This window comes from Zophobas morio, unplaced genomic scaffold (assembly GCF_036711695.1).
Source record: "Zophobas morio isolate AGI-343-1 ecotype UQ-CSIRO unplaced genomic scaffold, CSIRO_AGI_Zmor_V1 ptg000024l, whole genome shotgun sequence".
Taxonomy (NCBI): Eukaryota; Metazoa; Arthropoda; class Insecta; order Coleoptera; family Tenebrionidae; genus Zophobas; species Zophobas morio.
In genome coordinates, this window is record NW_026972129.1 from 19200549 (window position 1) to 19222639 (window position 22091).

At 33.1% G+C, this 22091-nt stretch overlaps 2 long non-coding RNA genes across 2 annotated transcripts; both read right to left on the reverse strand.

The window, feature by feature from the left end:
- Nucleotides 1–1209: 1209 nt before the first annotated feature.
- On the reverse strand, nt 1210–1756 carry LOC135135425 (uncharacterized). The gene is made up of 2 exons (XR_010281539.1): nt 1647–1756; nt 1210–1579 (listed from the first exon to the last, which is right to left on the reverse strand). It is a non-coding gene; the product is annotated as an uncharacterized LOC135135425 (long non-coding RNA).
- A 675-nt stretch (nt 1757–2431) lies between these two features.
- Nucleotides 2432–2965, reverse strand: LOC135135411 (uncharacterized). Its single transcript, XR_010281533.1, has 2 exons — nt 2877–2965; nt 2432–2800 (listed from the first exon to the last, which is right to left on the reverse strand). It is a non-coding gene; the product is annotated as an uncharacterized LOC135135411 (long non-coding RNA).
- Between the last annotated feature and the right edge of the window lie 19126 nt (nt 2966–22091).

Genomic DNA, 22091 nt, shown 5'->3' on the forward strand with positions numbered 1-22091 from the left:
GTGACTGATACTGAACCAAATAATTCCTTTAAGTGATACAGTTGTGTTTAATAAAAATAGAAATTCAATTTTTTCACACCGTGAACTGTCTGTTTTAATTTGTCTTAAAAAAGTGTCTGTCAAACCTCATTTGAGCGAAATAGATAAACTAACCCATTTGTTAGCAAACCTGATTAAGACATAGGTAAGATAATTATTCTTAATAAACTATGTACTTAGTTGAGCACTGTTGTCAGGACACGACAAATATTTTCATGGCCAGCTGTAATTTGAAAACTTTTTGATCACTCGGTATAAATACCATAGTATTAACGCGATAGTGCGTGCGATACGTAAGCTAAGAGATATGATGTTCGTTTACAGTTGAAGGATCCGTATTCTGGATTTTCATAAAAATTAGGTACTTTTAAGGAAATGCCAAAAACATATAATGTTTTTAACATTCCCTTGAACGTACCTAAGAGTGACCTGTATTTATTTCTATCAATAACAATTTTTGTAGACACACCATATTTAATTTTGCAAGCCAATGATATCAAGTTATTGGATAATACAATAAGTGTTAATACTCCCGACACAAAAACATAACCCTTAAAAAGTCTGAAATTGGTTAAGATGCGTTGCGACGGTCCACGTTCTCCCCCCCCCCCCCCCCCTTCTCGCGAGCGAATCGAGTTGTGATTATGACGTGGTGATCTTGAAATGTCTGAATCATCAAACATAGCTAAGAGCCATCCCGATTAAATCAGCTTTCACGCGGGAAAAGATTAATGTTATCGGGAACTGGTGATTATAATTGTATCCAAAGACCAAATTCTTGATTGGATTTTCATATCATCAGAACTGAACGTTTTCTTTGAATTAAACCAATTGTTTTTTATTAATAATCACTTTTCGCTGAAGTAAATACAGGGTACTCAAAGATACGTCACAACTTACACGTATTTTTTGAGTATATTTATAAAAATTACGCAATGTTTTGCAATCTTATACCAAAAGATCACTAAAAACACGATCAAAGAGTTCAAAGACAGGCATGGATTTTTGAGTTGAAAATGGAACGATCAAAGACAGACTTTCAAAAATCCATATCTGTCTTGGATCCTATTTTTATTGCTCAAGTGAATTCTAGATCAAACATTTTTACCACAGTTATTTATTAACAGGGAGTTTTACACAATGCGGGTTAAGGCAAAGAATCAGAAAACATTTAAACAGTGGAATAAATATTTAATACCAACATAAATCACATCTTTTTCGGAATACATTTATTTTAACTTAGCACTTCTTCATTTAATGATTACGCAGTTGCGGTACTCTAACTGACATCAACTACCTTTGACATTTCTCACTGATATAGAACCAAAAAATTTTCTTCTGTGATATGGCTTGATTTATGTTGTACAGGCTACAATCGTTTTCTGCTTAAAATATGTTTGGGTGACGACATTAGCGTGTCCCTTTAAAAATAACAACATGAGTAGCAGGCAACCAGAAGCGCAGACAACAATAAAGGCAGCATCTTTGGTGTCTTGTTTTTCGGCTGCTGTATGTCTTACTTTACCCCAGTATTTCTTAACTATAAAAAAATGACAATAACTAACTGTGAAACAATAAAGTTGAAAGGTTCAACAGCAGGTACTTACTGTTGGGTACTTTCAATCGCAGTTGGGATGGCATTTTTAACTATTACACAATTATCAACGGCTTTCAATTTACGAATGCACTTTGTGTCAGTACTTTTCAAACTTCACCGTGAAAATGTTAGCGAATATTGATGGTCAGGTTTAAATACCTAGTAGATAGTAGATAAGATAACTGTCTATTATCATTTATCACCAGATCAAAAGTTATAGTTCAAATTTCAATGTTTCGTTCACTTAAGAGATCAAATTTTAAAACACCCAATAATCCAACGCTTTCAACAGACGAAAAGTTCCTCAGTAGTAAAACTCAAGATTTGGTGTGTGGAGGGTTGAAATTGAATTGAAAACCTTTTAATAATTATTTTTTATCAACCCTAAAGTCTGATTTACAATCCCGTCTTTAATGACAGTCGTTATCATCTTTTATCATTTTTCACCAAATAATTTTTTTGATTATAAATATCTTTTAAGTTTCTTGAAATGAAATTTGTAATTAGATTAAGCTTTCTTATTTGGATTTTCATATCATGAGAATTGCAAGCTTCCGTTGAATTTAAATTAAATTAAATTTATGAATCATCATTGTTGACGCAAACGGTACTCAAAGATACCAAAAAATAATATTTATCTTTTACGTACATTTATAGAAATTACAACAATTCTTTGAAATGTTGCATCATAAAATATGCTCTAAAATAAAAATTGTTAGCATATTGATTTATTTTTTTAACATGATGTTTCACACAATATCTACTAAGAAAGAGGGCAAGTCAATAAAATCAGAATAAAATTGAATAACATTTAATAACAACATAAATCACACGGTTTTCTGAATACATTTGTATTAAATTCGCACTCTGATTTTTCACTCGATGACTGCGCAGTCTTCGGTATCCTAAAGCCAACTAATTTTGACGGGTTCACTGATAATGGACCAAATAATTTTTCTTTTGTGTGATGTAGCGTGATTTATGTAGTACAAGCTGCAATAGTTATTTGTTTGTAATGCGTTTTAGCCAGAACTGTCGTATGGCTCTTTAAAAAGAACGGCAATACTAGCAGGCAAACAATCGCACAGGTACCAATAATGCTGATAAATTGAGCATCTTGTTTTACGGCTTTTGGATGTATTACTCGAGGCAAGAATTTCTTAACTGAAATGAGAAAAAAAAAACGGCATTAACTACTTGTGACACAAAAAAACTGAAAAGTTTAACGAAAGGTACTTACTCTTTTTGGTTATTTTGAAAGACATTTTGAATTATTACAGAGCTGATAATAATTTACGTCAATACTTTTCGAACGCCACAGTGGAAATGTCAGTAGAGGGCCAGGTTTGAGTTACAGATAAGATATAGATAAGATAAGCTTGTTTTCCATTAAATATCTTAGTTTCACAGTATTGTGTTCAAGACAACTGACAAATTATTCTGTTCCTTGGCGGTTCTATGAGACACATAATCTGCGGAACTGTTGAATGGTTTGCAACAGAACCCATAACCAACTCTTTGTTGTTGTTTTATAATATATATATATATATTATAAAACATATAATATATATATTTTACTATAACATATTTTTATCCTTACACCCGCAAGTTTTTGGAAAATAATTCAAATAGTCCAGTCACTTTAGCATAAAAAAGGGATCAACCTCGGAATGAGAGATAATAAGCCGAATTTTTTTGTATACCTTAATTTTGGCATTCTAAAAGTTGTCTCAAAAGTCTCATAAAATCTCGTGTCTGCATCGTAAGTTATTCAAGGTCAAAAGTCAAAATTAAGAGTTTTTCGCTATTATCTCGGTTTCTATTGCTCCAATGATGTTAAGTCTATTATAATAATTGTAGAGCATAAAATTTGGGACAAATTTTATTTGAAATATTTTTTGATGCGATCAATGGTTTTTGAGATAGAGGGCGGTGAGTGCGCAGCGCTCATCCATACGTACTGTAGTGCAAGATCAAAAAAAAAATCGTAAGAAATGTACAGCTGCTGAATAAAGATAAAATTAAAATATATTAACTCGTTTTATTTTCTTAAAATTTACTTTGAATAAATTAATATAACTTTAAGATATATAATAGTATAACAAGTATAATATATTATCTAATATATCTACTAAACTTACACGTTTTAAAGATAAAGTACTTAATTATTTTTCTACTTAAAATCTACTTTCAATAAATTAAGATATACAATAAGTATTTCATTTAAAGAGTTTTAAATTACACAAAGTAGGTAAGTATTATTAAATGAATATATTGAAAATATGTAAAATGTTGTTAAATACAATATATTAATTGATAAATAATACAAATTATTCAAAATTCAAGCTATTCACACATATTCACGGTTGATCTTGCATTACAGTACGTATGGATGAGCGCTGCGCTCTTACCGCCCTCTATCTCAAAAACAATTGAGCGCATCAAAAAATGTTTCAAATAAAATTTGTCCCAAATTTTGTGCTCTACAATTATGATAATAAATGTTAACTTCATTGGAGCAATAGAAACCGAGATAATCGCGAAAAACTGTTTCTTTTGACATCTGACCTGGAATAACTCACGACGCAGACACGAGATTTTATGAGACTTTTGACACAACTTTCAAAACGCCAAAATGAAGGTATATACGAAAATTCAGCTTATTATCTCTCATTCCGAGGTTGATTGCTAATTTGACTGGACTAAAAGTCCTATAACAAATTGTCATAATTTATTTTACAAACTACTGAACCAATTCCTTTGAAATTTTGCTACTTTGAAGGTGTTATCAGCGTAATAGAACACTAATCAATTAATCAATCACAGATTTTGATGACGTCTTCTCAAGTCTCCTAGTTATTCTAAGTCACGTTAAGATGAGACTTTTGTTTCTTAACTACAAAGTAAAAAAATATAATACCAATACAATAACGTGTTACGTTATATCTTTCGTTTTATTCCACTTTACCGATCCATATCTCGAAACAATTTAAATTTTCCAACATTTACACAAATACGAATAGCAAAAGCTCTATAAACTACCCCGCACAATAGCAAATTCCACATTATGCTAACATCCAATCGCGATATAAACGCCAGGTGGGAAAGATACTTTCCGTTTGTTTGAAAACGTGACAAAACGGCTAAAACCTATCGGAAATTACTACAATAGCTTCATCTCGTTCGTTCCCCAAACCGAACATCGAATTCCCCCTTGAGGGTAGTAAACGCGACCCTGCAATATTACATCAATATCTCCCCAAATAAACAAATAGCCGCAATAATGAGGGCGTGTAATTTTCACGTCTGGTAAAGTGCAAATGTGACCATCGATAATTTAATGTAGCATGAATGGTAGTAATACAGTATATCCTAGTTCATTAGTAGGTGCAACCGCATTAGTGCGGGCACGTGTGCCATCTTCGACCTTTCGACCCACCTCGTTATTACAAGAACAAGCGTGATTCTCTTTCGACCTTTGCCAACTGGCGCTCAAGTGATACTTGTACTCAGGACCGGCTCTAGGCGGTGAGGAAGACAACATGAAACGGTGTAATTAGATATCTATTTCGTATTTAGTTTCCGGATTGACTGACGAATTTAAACAGAATGTACTGTGAAGCCATGGAGAATGTGGATAGTTTCTAAATACGTGGAAAAAGCTCATTTCTCCTACTCCAAAAAATATAAAAGTGGACATATATACAAGATTTTTGAAAATATTTAGTATTAAATACTGAGGTAGATTCAGCCACCACATAGATAAAGAGTTTCAATCTTGAAAGATTTTATTTAATATTATAAATTTGCCTCACTCTAGTATGAATTTTCTCTTTTCGTAATTTTAAAGGATGTCCCCTAATACGGTTGACACATTAAGGGAAACAGTTGGTGACTAAACACTACTCTTGTACTTCTTCTATAGGATTACCTTCTATACTCATTGTTTATTACCTTGCGTCCTTTGTTTATTTCCAATTCATCGTCTTTTAACATCGCCAAGTTCATATCGTTTCATTTCCTGCCTCTTTTTTCCTAATTTTTTTAAGTTTTTTGAAGTCAGTTCTAGTTTAGGAATTTTTTGGAGTTTTTTCTTGAATACTTCCTCTTCTTCATTGGATAACTAGCGTTGACTTATTGTACCTTTTTTTATCACCTTTAATACCCTCTTTATACCCTCTTTATTTGATATATCTTGTGTGGGATCATTGTTTTCTATGTTCAATTAATTGTCTTGGTTTTTCTTATCTTCATTTCTTTCTTCTTGAGTTTCAACGACTCCATGGATTCTATGTTTTTGTTTCTTATTTCTGTTTCCAAATTTTCCATTCTTCCTTCTTGTGCTTTCAGTTGAATTTCCAACGTTGTATTTTTCGCCCTTAATTGTTTATTTTCGATTTTAATTTTTAGCACTTCATTGATTAACCCCTCCAGTTTTTTCTGTCGTTCTTTTTTTCCATTTTTTATAGTTTGTCTAATATTTCGCGTAGCATATTCTTTATTTTTTCTGTGTAGCCATTAACCAATTCTGCAAATACTACTTATGAGCTAATTCCGATCGACCTGTCGGAGATCAGTCCTCTATCAGTCCTGGACTATGTTATAACATTCTTAATATCAGCTGTACAGGAACTAATGAATCAAGCATGCAACCTTGAAGTATCCTACTAATATCAACAGTTTTCCTAAATTCGATAAATTCGATCATTTAACAATGAAGCAGTCCAGATAATTAGTAAAAGTAAGTAAAAGGCGACGAAATCAAAATATATGGCCCCCAGAAGTCAGTCTAAATCTACATTCTAAAGTTTGCTTAGACTTACAACAGAGGATGTTAGCTTGAATATAATTTCCGGGTTGTTGATTATGCGGAATCAGATGGTGATCAAAAAAAATTTAATTGTATGACCAATTGATCGTTAATGATGGATTCTATAATTTTCAACACAAATGACGTTAGACTCACGAGTTTATAGTTGCTGTTTTACAGTTTTGTGGAATACAACCTGATCTGAATGACTATTTCATCAATATCATAAGTTGAATAGATAGAGGCTCAGAGAAACTCTTCAGAATACTAGCTGGATCAAGATATTTAGAATTTTTTAGCTTATTAAGAATATCTAGAATGAAATCTTTGGAGAAACTACAAGAGTGTAATCAAAGAATATACAATTTTTATTCTCTTGTAAAGATATCACACATAAATGCTTTAGAAAATGTTTCTAGATGATACTTCCCATATCTGTACTGTTGTAAATCCGAAATCGGATCGAATGATAAACAAATTGTAAACCAAGTCGTCCGAGAGAATGAATTTCATGTTACTACGAGATATTTTTATTTCTCAAGGGTGCTGTAATAGGGTCCATCGAACGAATGGCTATTTTCATGTTTTCTCGACGTTTTATGACTGTACACTGTGACGTGTATTATGTATATTTTTTATATACAGGGGTTATCATAACATAATAAAAAAAATTCCAATCAAATTTTACAATGTTTTGATAAAATTGGATTTCTTCGACTATATTTAAGGAGCGAGAGAAGTTCTGTCTAAATAACCTTACACCAATTTTCTAGTTGAACAATAATAGTATCGCAGCTATCGGAAATAACATTTTCGTAGAATTTTTTTTTAATTTATCCAAAAAATTAGTGTTTAACGAGAAACTGGAGAACATTCATTTGAAAACTGACAGTTTTAATCAAATAAAGTAAAAAAAGATTTAAAGTTATTTAGACAGAACTTTCTTCGCTCCTGAAGTACAGTCTAAGCTTCTTTGAAAAATTATAAATTTTGTGTTTGTATATTTTTATTTTTTTTTATGATCACCCTATAAGTTAAAAAAGTATGGATAATAATAGTCACAATGTAGGAACTAAAACTAAGGGGATCAAACCCGCCACCTTCGCACTACGAGCCGGATATTTAAACATCGGGCATTTGTATACGGACGGTTTATACAGGGTCTTTTTTTATATGATACAACCCCTGTAACTTTTTTATTCTTAAAGATAAACCCGTAGTTATTTAAGCAAATTTGTATCGTTTTAAAAGATCTATGTGATGGAAACCTCATATTTTATTAGCACTTCCGGTGGAACCGGAAATGACGACAAGTTTATTTTTTTTTATAGAACACTGGGTATTTTTTTCATAAATGGAAAAAATGACAAACGCAACCAATATTCTAAAATCATACTTAAAAAGTCATTCAATAAAATAGACGAAAAATTCAAATTTATTGATGACAATCTAGTAGCGTGAAAAAATGACACTCATGTCATTTATTCACATAAGTGATCTTTTAAAATTATACAAATTTGCTCAAAGAACTGTATGTTTATCTTTAAAACGAAAAAAATTACAGCGGTTGTATCAGGCACGTGGTATAGGTATATTAGTGTAATGTAAAAAAACTTACGAAGGATTCATAAACCGCAAGTGTAAGACTATGTGTTTTTTTTTGATAAGATTTAAATAGTATTGGTGGCGACGATTAGACAAATTTTGAATTTTGGTTAATGTTTTACCATCTACGCGATATTCTTAACATACATAGAGAATTTGACAACAATCGATCCGGTAGTTTCGCAGAATCTAATAAAAATTAACACAGACGACCGACGATAGATAGACAACCAACAGACGGTAGCTGGAGACCTACTTTTTCATACTCTAAGGGTTATAAAACGTCAAGAAAACAAGAAAGTAGCCGGTTGCCAAATAAACCCGATGTCGATTTTGGATATAAATATAAGAAAGATGAATTTTATGTGCATATATGTTAGGAATATTCTGTGCATGATAAAACGCCAACGAAAGTTTGTCAAATCATCCACGAATAAGTTGTAATAAGTCCTCTCATCTAAATTTTATGATAAATGTACTCCTCTACTTGTGGGTTATGAAATCGCCTTGATTTTTATTACAATTACTTTACAAAATTTTTGTGGGATTAATGATTGATTCACGGAATTAAGTCTTGTCCCGTCTGGGTTCGAATTTCATCCTGACTGAGTGTTTTTTTAACTGGGATTTGTTTCATTTCATTATTTTTTACTTATCTTACATAATACATGTAAATATAATTTTTCAAAATAATGTTTTATTATTTTTCGAAAAAAGGGGATTTGTTTGATTGCATGTATTTAAGGGGCGAGAAAAGTTCTGACTAAACAGAGTTGTAAATACAGTTATCGAAAGAATTGACGTATACTTTTTAAACGGTAGTAGAAGTTGAAACTACCTAGAAAGATAAATAGGTACACGGGATAATGGAAGAAGATTTAGAGATAAGGAAGCGAATGATTTCTGAAAGAAGATGACGACATATGGAGCTGAAATATGGACATGAGTGGGATAAAAAATAAAACAAATTCAAAAATAACTTTGGTTAATCTTTGGGACTCAATCGGAAAATGTCCGGGTATAGATATGAAAAAGAAAATAAGTGAGAAACGATATAGGACAGAATATTAAATAAAAATAAAAATATGACACAAGAAATGGGAAACTAAAGGTGGCATGTAGGAAAGCTAAAAATATGTTATAATTAGACAAGGTATAAATACGTGTAAACTAGGGAATATGGATAAAAATAAGGAATTTTGGATAATATGTGAAAAAATGCTGTATGTAAGGGAATGTGTAGCTGAAAAAGAGGATTCGACAAACAGGTTATTAACTGAACACGGACAGGAATAAGAAATTAATTTTTACTGGAAGTATTGGTTTGAAAGTTATTGTTTATCACATCTTAGACTGACTCATGGTTACAGCGTAATTTATGTTTATTTAATTGTTTCAACAATATGAGTTTTCTCCTTTTAAAAGCGTACATTTCTTTCGAAAAAGATTACGATTATTTTGTTATTAAAATTTTCAAGTCAAGCAGACTCAATATTTAGAAAAAATAGAAATTAGTGAAAAGTGGAAAAGTCTATCTAGTACTAAGTTAAATACGTAAAATAAACTGGCAGACAAAAAAACCTGGACACTTGAATTTTTTGTGATTAGTTATCTAAAATTGGTCCAACTGTTGCAAAAAATATTCCAAAAAGCAAAAGATTAATGTATTCATTAACAGAAAACATAACTTTATTCTAAAACATTAGGAAACAGAAAAAAAGTAAAAAAAGTTATGACACTAAACATTAACTTAAAATTACAAATATTTAAGTGTCCGGAATTTTTTGTCTGGCAGTGTATATAATATATTGTTTGAAAGTCATCAGAAAGTTTAAGAAAAATGCAGCTGCGCCATTCTTAAAGCACACTGAAATGGAATGTACTGTTACTGTTATTTATATATTATTGTATTAAATATGTTCTTCCTCGTCTGAAGACGTACCGAAGTCTGAAGCCGATCCTGCTTCCGCTAGTTGAAAACTGCGGTGCTAACTGCACTAATATACACTGCAGCCAGTGCACGTATTGTGTCTCCAATTTATTTAATGCCTACAGGACAAACAACGTCGATATGTCGGCGTTCGTTCTGCAAGCGGAAAATAATGAGCACGTAGGAATCTGTTCTGTTTACTTGTTAATTTACTTAAGAATGCCACTAAACGGGTAAATTACCCTCTAACTATCTAAAGAAACAGTTTTTATGGAGTATGATTTTTTGAACGATTGCATGCGTGTGCGGGTTGTTAAAGCACTGCACTAAAATATTTCAATTAAAACTTCCATAGCGGGTTGTTAGTAAAATAGTTATAACCGGAACAATTTCTTCTAAAGTAGGAAAGCAGTCACAAACATGGAAAGCTTTTCAGAGTTCCCAGGACAGCGATCCAATGATATTCATGTCATTATTGTACTAAATCCATCACGGTTTGAAATCTAACTGTGTAGGTAAACATACTTGAAGTCTTTGTTGGAAGTCTCGTTTTCGTTTGTAGTGAGCGTGCTTAAAAATAAGCAAACAGGTCCTTGAGAATCGGTGAAATTTTCTAACACTCTGTTGTAAATTTAAGTGAAACTTGAGTGATAGATTAACAAAATTAAATTCATTTATATGTTTATTATTTTTTACAAGGATGTGTGATTGCATTTTTAACGTTTTCTATAAAAATATTATCGAGATCTTAAAAAAATTAAAAATATGTGAAAGCACCGCTTTCCGTACACATATTTTCACACCAGTTTACGTGTATCTACAGCATAAACTTTTGTACGGAATAACCAAAGTAATTAAAGTTTTCTTCTTAACTTTAAAAGCATTTTGCAGCGCGCCAAACATTTTTACAACACAAGGAATACTCATATGCTGCAGCCATTTCAGCCCTAATCACTTCCCCTGCGGTTATTCCATTAGCAAGTTCTCTCTGGGGTTGCATTACATGTCATGCCTTGTGATCTCGTGAATTCCGGTGTGTAAACTACACAACTACTTAAATATCAGATCCAGCTGTGGAGTAGTGTGAGTTTCCAATAAAATGAAATAAAAATGCAGACATAAATTATAAACCCTCCACAGGTTTCAGCATTCCATATAACTTTGATATTGTAAAAGTTCCTTCTTCATGCTGCAAGCTCTAGATGTAAACTAGACCGCGTTCTTGGTAGAGATTGTTATTTATTATTATGATCGGGTTGTATGCATGTAGGTATGAGTAGCAGTGTCGACTTATATTACAAAATATAATAAAAGCAAAATTTCAGTGGCAATGGCAGAGTTCATTTATTCTGAAGCGAAAAGGGCGGGATGTAATAAGGCAATGACTTTTATATTAAAGATTTAATTTTGATGAACGAGATTTCGTGATGTATATATTAAGTAAAAGTGAATACTGTTCAGTAATAGGTGTCTTTCGATCTTGCGTAAAATTTAAAATTGTTTAAATATAATTTCTGTTGTAGGCTAAGAGCAGGTAAGTTTACTAATGAACACAGTTCTTGTGCTGATGAGGTTTTGTTTTTGTGTGTTATGAAAATGTTACAAGCAAAATTACATGAAATAAAGTTAGAATTAATTACTGTCTTTGTATTTTTTTTATTACGAATTTAAAAATATATACATACACATACAAGTTACATCAATTTCGTTCTGTTGATTCCAATTTTAATCCTTTTTATTTCAGCATAAGGGAAGAAATTGTCATTTGGATTGCTTATACAGGGTGAAAAAATAGTGAATTATCATTATACTAATTATTTTATTGATTAAATCAGGGACGACTCCTCGATTTTCCCAAAGATTTTGACATACAATATTGTTATTATTAGTATTACACTACGCCTATCCAAATTGATATACGTGTCCTTGTAAAATTGTTGATGACGTTATCACAAAACTTTGTAAAGAAAAAACTCATTTGAAACATACGCGTAGCACGATTCGTTACATTTACTTTAAACATAACATATATATCTTTATTTTAACTTATAGGAGTTCTAAAATCTATCGCAAGATCAAATTTTATAATTTTTTCGAAAAAACTGGATACGTTTTATTGTACGAGGGAAGTTCTGCCGAAATAACCTTCGACCAATTTTTAAAACATAACTTTAGTTTTTCCGGTAAGTTTGCATAACATTTAACCAAGTTCCCTTTATTGCTTAATTTCTAATTCATAGGCTGAGAACAAGGACAGTTGACCCCGAAACATGTATCCCTTTTAATAACAAATAATTTAAAAAACTTAGACACATACCTCAACTTCTGTTTATTAACTTGAACCTCCATTTAGAGAAATAGGATTTATACATAAACAATACTGGAAAGAGATTGCACTGAAATAAAATATAGTGTGGTGATCGGATTTGAATTAAAATTTCGCGCTGAAAAAAATTAACAGCGGCGCGAAATCGCATTTGAATAATTTAATAAAAAGGGGAGAGCCTTTGTTTAACGAAAATTAATCGTAACGACGACGACGCCACAGTTTCCCCAACACGCATAGCTAATTCTTGCGGTTTTTCCAAGCGGAAATAAGTGAATTTTCAACTGACGCCAACATAGGGTGTAAATTTGTTTTATTGTTTGTAAATTCACAGTTCATGTTAGGATTTTAATCGTTAACCGGTTTTAACACAATTTAACATTCATAAGTTTGTTCAGATACAGCACTTGCTAGGAGATTTCATGAAATTCAGTTAGTCAAGACTCATTGTTCGATTACCAAATTATGAATAAGGTTTCTGAATGCTTATATTCAAGTGTTACATTGTAACACTTCTTAATTCCTCACACAAGATTGCTAATAGTTCATTTGCGGCATTTCCTCCACTCCGGAAAAAGGACCGCGAAAGTGCGGTAAAATTCATAATATCGTGCATTGAGGTACGGGGGATTAAAAAAATGTCTCCTCTTAGGCAGTTATTATCATCATTTCATCATCACATCACCCAGATATTTTTCTGGCAACGTGGAAAGCTATGTCACCGAGACATATTTTCTCGCAACGTGGAAAATTACATCACCGAGAAGCTTTTCTGGCAATTTTGTGTTTATTTACGATGTGTTTGTTTGGGATAAGCTGGGGACAGTTCACGATATAAATACTCAAAGCTAATTGTTTTAAGTAACCAGTCACTTGGATTGAGGCATCATTTAACATAATGTAAATTCTTTGTTTGAATCGTTGATAAAGTGTGGCACGATTTAACATAATGTAAATTCTTTGTTTGAATCGTTGATAAAGTGTGGCACGATTTAACATAATGTAAATTCTTTGTTTGCATCGTTGATAAGGTGTGGCATAATTTAACATCAGGTAATTTTTTTTTCTGGCAGCGGCCATGCTGAAAGAGTATTTTCAAACCGAACAAATGTTAGAACTGCAAAATTTCGTTGAACAAATTAACAACGTTGTGGATCATATGGGACCTGCATTTTATTCCTTTGATTTAGATCATTTGTACATCGCGACAGGATTTATCGCATTTTTGGGAGACATATTTTTGAGGCATTTCTTGATACGTCCGACGCCATTTTAAACCTCCAGATTGCCTGGTATGTTTTTTTGTGTTTGTTTGGGGAATGTAAAACAATGGCCCACAATGCAGCTGAATAACTTCACTTTTAAAAATTAACCAAAAACTCGGATGGACATAAAATCTCATGTAATTTTGTTAGCTTTGCAACTTTTCACCTATTGCGATTTTTCTCTATCTCGCAGTTTTAACTTCAGTAATTTTCCTTGTTGTATACTTTAAATTGAACCTAAATTTTCATACTCTGCAATTTCTAACCTCACGCATTTTTTTTTTGTCTACACAGTTTTTTTGTTTTGCAAATATTTTGTTGATTAATGCTTCCATCATATAATTGTTTGATATCCAATCTTAATCTCAGATAATTGAGGTAAAAAACACAGAAACACGTGGCGGAAGCGAAGGGTGCGGTTTCTAGTCGAGCACAAAGGATGCAGGCCTAGGATGGAAGTCAGGGGCGGTTGGGTTGACGTGACGCTGTCGACTTCTTCATATCCGGGACCCAACAGTTTACGACCGTAACAGCGTGCTCGCATTTTGCTGTGGTCTAGAATGAAATTCAGATGGTTCAATCACCACATTTTTATAGCGCTCTGGTACCGCTGCCGCTGTATAGTTTTTTTTATTAAAATTTTGTTCTCCTGTTGACTGTCATAATTTTAAATTTGCCGCCACACGTCCGTAATAACTTGTGTATTTGCATCCAGTTACTTTATTTCAGATTTTTCTTTGTTTTATTAAATTTGTGACATTCAAATATTTACATTGACTCAAAACGTTTAATTTGATTTCATTCAAGGTTAGGCAAGTTTTTTTGTAGCTGAGCATTAACAGGTGTCTTCAACCGGCACAACTTAGTGGCAGCTTTTTTTTCCATTTTTTTGTCAGTGGAGAAATAAATAATTTTGTGTCCTCCATATATTTTGTGTTTTATTTAGCGGTACTTTACCAACTTTAGGGTCCACCACTTGCATCTGAACGCATTCTGCCAAAAAAAAAAACACACACACACACACACACAACATAGGTTCCATTTTGTTAGACGATCGCAGCCAAAGCCAAGTTTTGAATTTTTCGCGGGCTTTTAGTTTGCAAGTCAAAATTAATGGGAGTATTGTGATGGATATTTGATTTGATATTTCCTGGTGCTTCACATTTCATTGAATATAAAGTCCAGGTATTCCATTTCCGTTAGTTCTCGTGAATTTAAAGGCTTCTTGTTTGCATGTAGTGCTTTATAGAGTGATAGTACTTTTAGAACATTGATGTACCTCCAAAGCTTGCATTTTTTGAACGTGGTGTTAATCTGGACCTTGTTCTTTTAATGTACGATGGACCACAAACTGTGCAACGAGGGCTGATGTCGAGCTTTTCTTCGTCACTGTCCAAAATTTGTTCTTCAGCTTATTGTATTCTCTATCCACAATTCGCGGGCCAACCTGGAGTTTCTATCAGCCACACCATAAAACATTACTATGTCGACACGCTCTGAATTAGAAAAATCCACCATTGCTAAAGACGTTAACCGAACACACGGCGGCAACCAACTAATACATGTTTGGCCTTTATCGTGTTTTTGCAAGTTGCTTATCAGTGCGTCGATTTTTTGTTGTTAATCGTTGTCGTTCTGAATAGTAGTTATGGTAGGTGAGGTGTATAACAATTTGTATTTAGTTTTAAATAATTTTTTGTAGACATTACTACCACTTAGGAACGTGAACTTTACATAGTGCATTAAATCTTATTGTGAGCTATTCCCCATTTTTTTTAGTGCACACATTTCGGAATCACCTTGTATTGTGAAATAACATAGTTGTCAATAAATTGTATAATTTCTCGAATCAATTAATTATTACTATTATTATTTATGTTTCAGGGTTTAATGGCACAACAGATGTAATTTTACTTAGTGCAGTAATTTTTCCTTCTACATCTGCTAACTGATCCAGTTGTGTGAGATTAATCTAGGTTATGTTTTTGTTGGATTTGTTGTACGAACAAGTTCCGAAGAGCTCCGTCTGACGTACATACGAGGAATCACCAGTTCCTAACATGAAATTTGTGCTGCAGCCACTGACTAAGATGTAAATGGTTTGTTTTCAAGCAATATCTCGAGTTTAAAACACGAGCTTTAAACTTCAGAACTTGAATCTCGTATGATAAATCGAAACGAATTGTTATATGAAAATTACGGAACCATTAGAGTAGCTATTAGCTTCTGTGGAATTTTTTCACTGATTTTCTGCTAGGTGGCCAAAAGTCCTAAGCAGCGTTGATTTCAACTTGAGGATTTGCGTTTACAGAAAAAGTTTAGATATCAAATTGTTGCTTGAATATTCCAGTAAGTATTTCAACTCTGACTACCAAACTGTCAGAACTTCACTTATTGTAGCAAGAGCTTTCAGTATCGGATAAAATTATTAAACTTACAATAAGCTGATAACATGAAGAATTTTTCACAATGCTAACGAGTTTATGAACATTTCAATTATTAAGCAAAGAATTAAAATAGAAACACAGAAATGAAATACATATTAGCAGGTGTAAGTGACTTAAGCATTTGAGAGATATTTTGGACAGTTTAATTCTTCGAACAGGAAGATTTTTGGTTTACTTATCCAGTTCTTTAATAGGATTGATAATAATCAAAGATTTGAATTACAGGAACAAATTTATTCACGACGTTCTGCACACACTTGTATTAAAATTAGCTTTATTAATACGCCCCTCTTATAAATTGCTTCCGTATCTCGATTAAAGCACTAAGTCCTTTGGTAAATAGCGCAAATAAAGAAAAAGTTCTAGGTGCAGCGGGCAAAGCAATTGAATGTGTTGTTGTGTCGACAATTTCTCAAAATCACTGGTGCATTGTTGGAGGACAATTCCTTGCTGAAATTACAAGCACCGTTCTAGCAGGCAGCACATAGGAAGAGGAAACGTGGTTTAGCGAGTACATTCAGAACTTTGCTTGATTATACAGTCTTATGAAGCTGACGTAGCTTTTCAAATAATTTACAATCTTACACAATTCTGTCTTCCTCCGACATATGTAAAAGGCAGACCTTAAAAGTGCGAAGGTGTCTATTCGAGCCAGTTGAAATATGGCCGTGTTATCAACCCCAAAGCGTCTTTTCGCCGAATGTGTTAAATTAGGAGCTTTGACTAATTCTCTCTCCTTTTGTGATGTCCCGGTATTATTAATTTTGCAAATGATACATTCCGCAAACCAAATCAAATATGATAATTGAAATTAAGCAAGGCGAGGAATTCCAGCAAGTATTCGCGAAATTAAATCGTGGATTTAGGGGAAGCCGGCTGTATTGTGAGGATCGGGAATAAAACGTAAAAGACGATCTAATCTCGCTCGATCTCTGAGATGCATGTGTGGAATCAGATACCAGGTCTCTGGTACATGCTTAGAACCACTGAAAGTCGAAAATTCAATTTTGTAATGTCAGAATGTCCAGAAAACGACAACAATGGTCCACTAGCTACCGGTAAATTGTCATTGAACGTCCAGATAACAAAGTGCATCCTTCAATTTAATTCTTTCGCTCAACAATCTCGAAGTAAGTAAAGCAAATTGTTGAAGATCCTGTAAAGGTTACAGATGTCGCGACGAAACGAATTTGAAGCTTGTAAATGCAATAAACATAATAATAATAAACATTTAATTAAAGGTAGCACTCTTTACAGCCAATTAAAGAAATAGGAAACCTTTTAAACTGCATACTTAACATAACGGAAATTTTATGGCTTTTTAATTAAAAACAAGAGTGTACGGAACTGGTATTTCTTTTACTCTCATCGGATAGACAGACGTAAAACGTACATTAATGAATAATAATTCACAGCCGTTCTCCCTTATGGTCATATTGTCATTCAAAGCGCAACGATATAAATTTTGTCTGAATAAAATAGAATGTGATGTTTCAGTGTAATTGCACAGTTTATGGTAGCTTCTTTTCGTCTTATAGGAAGATAAAAACATTTACGATATAAAACGAAACAAATATATGTTAAAATTTTATTGTATGCATTATAGTGTTAGTGGCTGTTAATAACGAATGACTGTCAACCAAATTTGTTCCTTAATTAAATTTTTGGAAACATCGAGAAATTAGTCAGATAAATAATATAGGTTCTTCAGCTAAACGGGATCTAGAAAGACATGTAGAATTATAGAAGTAAGCACGTATCGTTTAAATCCACCTTTTTGTACAATAAACACCATAAACATAATTGTCTGTACTAAAAATACTTAAAACTTAGAAAATACTAAAAGTCCTGGGTATACAAACTTTTCTAAACTGTTAAATTGGAATTTGGAATCACTATTAACTTTTTATTTCAAATTTTGTGACAAGCATTCGCCTTTCGTCTTTCAACGTTATTGCAACTATTTTGTCATGCGGATTGAAATTAGCCCTCATTTTTGTTGTAGCTGTTGAAAACATTTCCACAATTTAATTTATTATTATCACTTATGTTTGCAACCATTTAGTCGTTCATTCAGTTGTCCACTTAAATGTACCAAAAAAACCATGAGAACAAATTTAACTTTATCTTCAGAAGTATGTATGTATATTTTTGTAATTGCCAGCTAGAAACGCAATATCTTATAATTGCTGCCAGTTTTAATAAAAAAACACTCTCCAGTTAAATGCAGACGATGTCTATTTTTAAAGACTCCACTTTCAATTTCTCAAAAATGAATTGTGTTTTTGGAGTAATCTGGTAGACGACTTTGTCAAGAATTGTCAATATTGTCTTTCCAGATTCAGAAAACTTAAGGTTGAGTACGAAATTATTGAAACGAAAATTCGATGTTAATAAAGAGTATCCAAAATTTTACAATCATATACAGCACATGCTTTTCGAAGATCAAAATCGGACTGGTTAGAAGAAAAAAAATAAATTTTAAATGTACAAAATATAGTAATTTCAATGATTTTTAGAACTGGGGACTACTTATCTGTCAATTTAGAAAACACCGACTTGGACTGAAAATTTTTAAGTTTTTATACGGAAAAACGTAGCGTTTCACCAAGGAAGGAACAGGAAATAGAAGATGGCAGCTTTTCACACTGGTTGTAGAATAATAATTTTCTACTGTGTAAATCCTGCAAATATAAATAAAATTGCCGAAGAGTCTAAAAATCTGAGCAAAAATATTTCCCCAACATTTGTGAATCAGTTTGAGACATTGTGCGAAAATTCTAGAAAACATGTTTTAAAGAAAATAACCTAAGGACAGCAAGGATACAAGCAAAAATATGACTTATGTATTTGATCGATAGTACTTCTAGTTTTTTGGCGTGGGACTTAAAAATTACAATGTATAATTATCTTATACTGTACTTTTAATTATATTCTTTTTCAATTATTTATTACCCTATTATTTCTATTTTTATTGTTCTACCGCTTGTTCCTTCCGTCTTATTCGCAGTCGTCCAGCTTTGTTTTTTTGTATGTTCTAGCCTCAAATTCTTCTTTAGTTATTCTATCCTTTTTCATTCTAAGCAGATGTCCTAGCCAGCTCAGTTCTTTTTCTTTGTCACTTTTTCTATCGGTTTTATCTTCAATTCTTCGACTATTATTGTGTTTCTTATTCGATCTCTTCTGGTGATTACTTGGATTTTTCTTAAAAATCTCTTTTCGATGTTACCATCGACTGGTACTCTTCTTTCTTTTGGTATTTCCTTTTTCCCAAAGAATGAATTCTTGAGGCTGTTGTATAATCTTCCCACTTTTCTTTTTATCTCTGGTATTTCTTTGTCGATTTTCCCATTGTATTCTATTGATGTTGCCAGACAGTTATAGCTTCTGACTTGTTTGATTCCTTGTCCATTTAGTTCTATTTTGTGGCATTTCTCTTTCACCGTCATTATCATCGTCTTTGTTTTGTCTATATTTATTTCCAGGTTTATTTTTTCTAGTTCTTTTTGGTATTCGATTATATTTTGTTGCAAATATTTTTCTGGTTCGGCCATAATCACCATATCGTCGGCAAGGAGTTTTATAGTCTTCGTCTCCCAGAATCCCACTTTCAAACTCTTGATTTTTCCTCTATCTTTTCCTAAAGCGTCGTCAAAAACGACTGAGAACAAAAGTAGACTAAGTACACATCCTTGTTTTAGTGCTACTTTTGTTAAAATTTAATCGATTCGTTGTTGTGTGTTTTTATCCTGTTTACGTCGTTTTTATAAAAACTTGAGCTTTGGGCCACTAGTGTCGCTGATATAACAAACACATCTGGCCGACCTAAGCTTATGAGGCGACCTTCGCGCCGCCGGGGGTGGCGCCATCGGTCAGGAGCAGCGGTCGCTCGGGCGCCAGCTCCTTCTCCAGGGGAGGGAGCGCCGGGGTTGCCCTAAAGCCGGAGACACGGAATTCAGGTGGTGAGCGCCCGCGAAAACGAGATAATAAAATAAAACGGCAAGAAATATTTTACACAATAAATAGGGTTTATTCCCTGCCATCAGCTACACGGCTAAAATAATAAAACTTACGGCTAAACAACTTAAATAAATACAGATCGGTTTTACAAACAAAAATAAACGAAAAGAATTTAAGATTGTGGGGTCCAGAAAAACCTAGAAGCAGCGTTCGCGATCCATCCAGAGAAATGTATGGATTTAAATAGAGGCCACCGTCGGGAACGATTATTTAGTCAACGAGTCGAGTCCAACGAGTGTCGGATAATCCAATCAAGTTGCGCCGGAATGATTTTGTACATAATCGATGTGAAATGATTAATCTTGTAAATTTGAGTTACTAAGATATAAATTGTTGAGTTTAACCCAAGCCGATTTTTAAAAGCCGTCCATCCTAACAATATGATGTGTTTCAGTTTCAGTGGTAAAAAGTAATCTTACTACAGATATTTCACCGATTCAGTCTTAACGATACATTAATAATTTAATTTAAAACGATGGAATAATAATAAATAATTACCAATTTCCTTATTAATTATAAAAGAAAAAATGTTTACACTTTTATTCATGAAAAGGCTCAATAATAAGCATAAAATTAATACATTCATTGTATAATTCTCAAATAAAATAAAACTACACAACTCATCAACTTCTTTACGAACTGTATTAATGACGAATATTATTTATTAAGACCATAATAGAAGTTATAATAATGTTTTTATTGTAACAATAGCACTAACGCGCCAAGAAGTGTGTCGAAATTCCTAAAATATTGATTACTACCTAAATTAAATAAATTGGCTCTCCGGGAAAAACAAAATTAGAACCAACAGAAGGATAATTTAAATTGTTGTTCACGTTTCTGTCTGAGCCACGTCGTGCATAAAATTTCTATAAATTTAATTTCCCTAAAAATTGAATGAAAGGTATAAAAATAGTTCTGTAATATGGTAATTTTATTCGTAGTTATATGATGGAATAATAACAAGTTCACGTAGAACGCGGAGGGCGCTACGGATGAATGTGTGAATTTTAGTGGTATATGTGTGTGAAATAAGCACATATCGTGAGCTCCATCAGTCGACAGGCTTGTCTGCTGGTACGTGTCCTGCATTGCAGGAATTCTGTTGTTATTATTATCGCATCGACGTTTTCCTTATGCCATTTAAACATAATTACCTCACTGCAGTGGCGCACGATTGCCACTAAAAAACTTCCGAGAGGAAATTCTCCTCAAGACCTTTTTGACTAATTAATTGAGCCGGCGGATCGTGCTGCAGTCAGCGAGACATGTGCTATGAATGCAGTATCGTCTGCATTCTCGCAAAAATCTGCAGTCTACCTCGATAGAACAAAATTACCCTCGGCAAACATTCGCATAGGATATTATGTAGCGCATCAGAAGAGAAAATCGAAGGTGAGGGAAGAACGGGGTTGTGTCTTGTATTTCACGGATGAAAGAACAAAAATTTCATATCATGTTGATTTTGTGACCGACAGCAGAGCTTTGTCTTGCGGGTTCAAGCCAAACTAACCCTAGTGCCGAAAGAATTTAAGGAATTTAATACGAATTTAATAGCATGCTAATTTATTTAGCCCTGTTCTACGGCGCTTCCAGCCTTCCTTTATCCACCTTGAAGACTGGAACGTTGTCTGGATGCGAGGATTTACGTTAAGGCTGTTTCATTCTTAAACCCTCCTGCTATAGCTGGGAAACACGGGGTAATTTCGTCAAAAGGGACGCGAGTGATATTTTTTATAGTTTGCTGAATATTTCAGCAATTACGACGAAGCTCGTATTCGCACTTCATGCCTCACGAACGGTGTAAAGGCGTAAGCTGAAAAAACTAGACGGGTAATTTTCTATGCAGATACTAGAAGAGGTTTTCGCCAAAAAAATGTTTAATGTAAATATGAAAGTTATTTTTGCGTTCACTAAAATTTTATGGCACACTAGCCAATAATCAAACATCAAATTTCTGATCGTTTAATTTCTTCGATTTTTATTTCCCGAGCTTCCTGTACAAAAACTTAAATATACTGTTCGTGTCTACTAAAAATTCCCCGGCGCCCC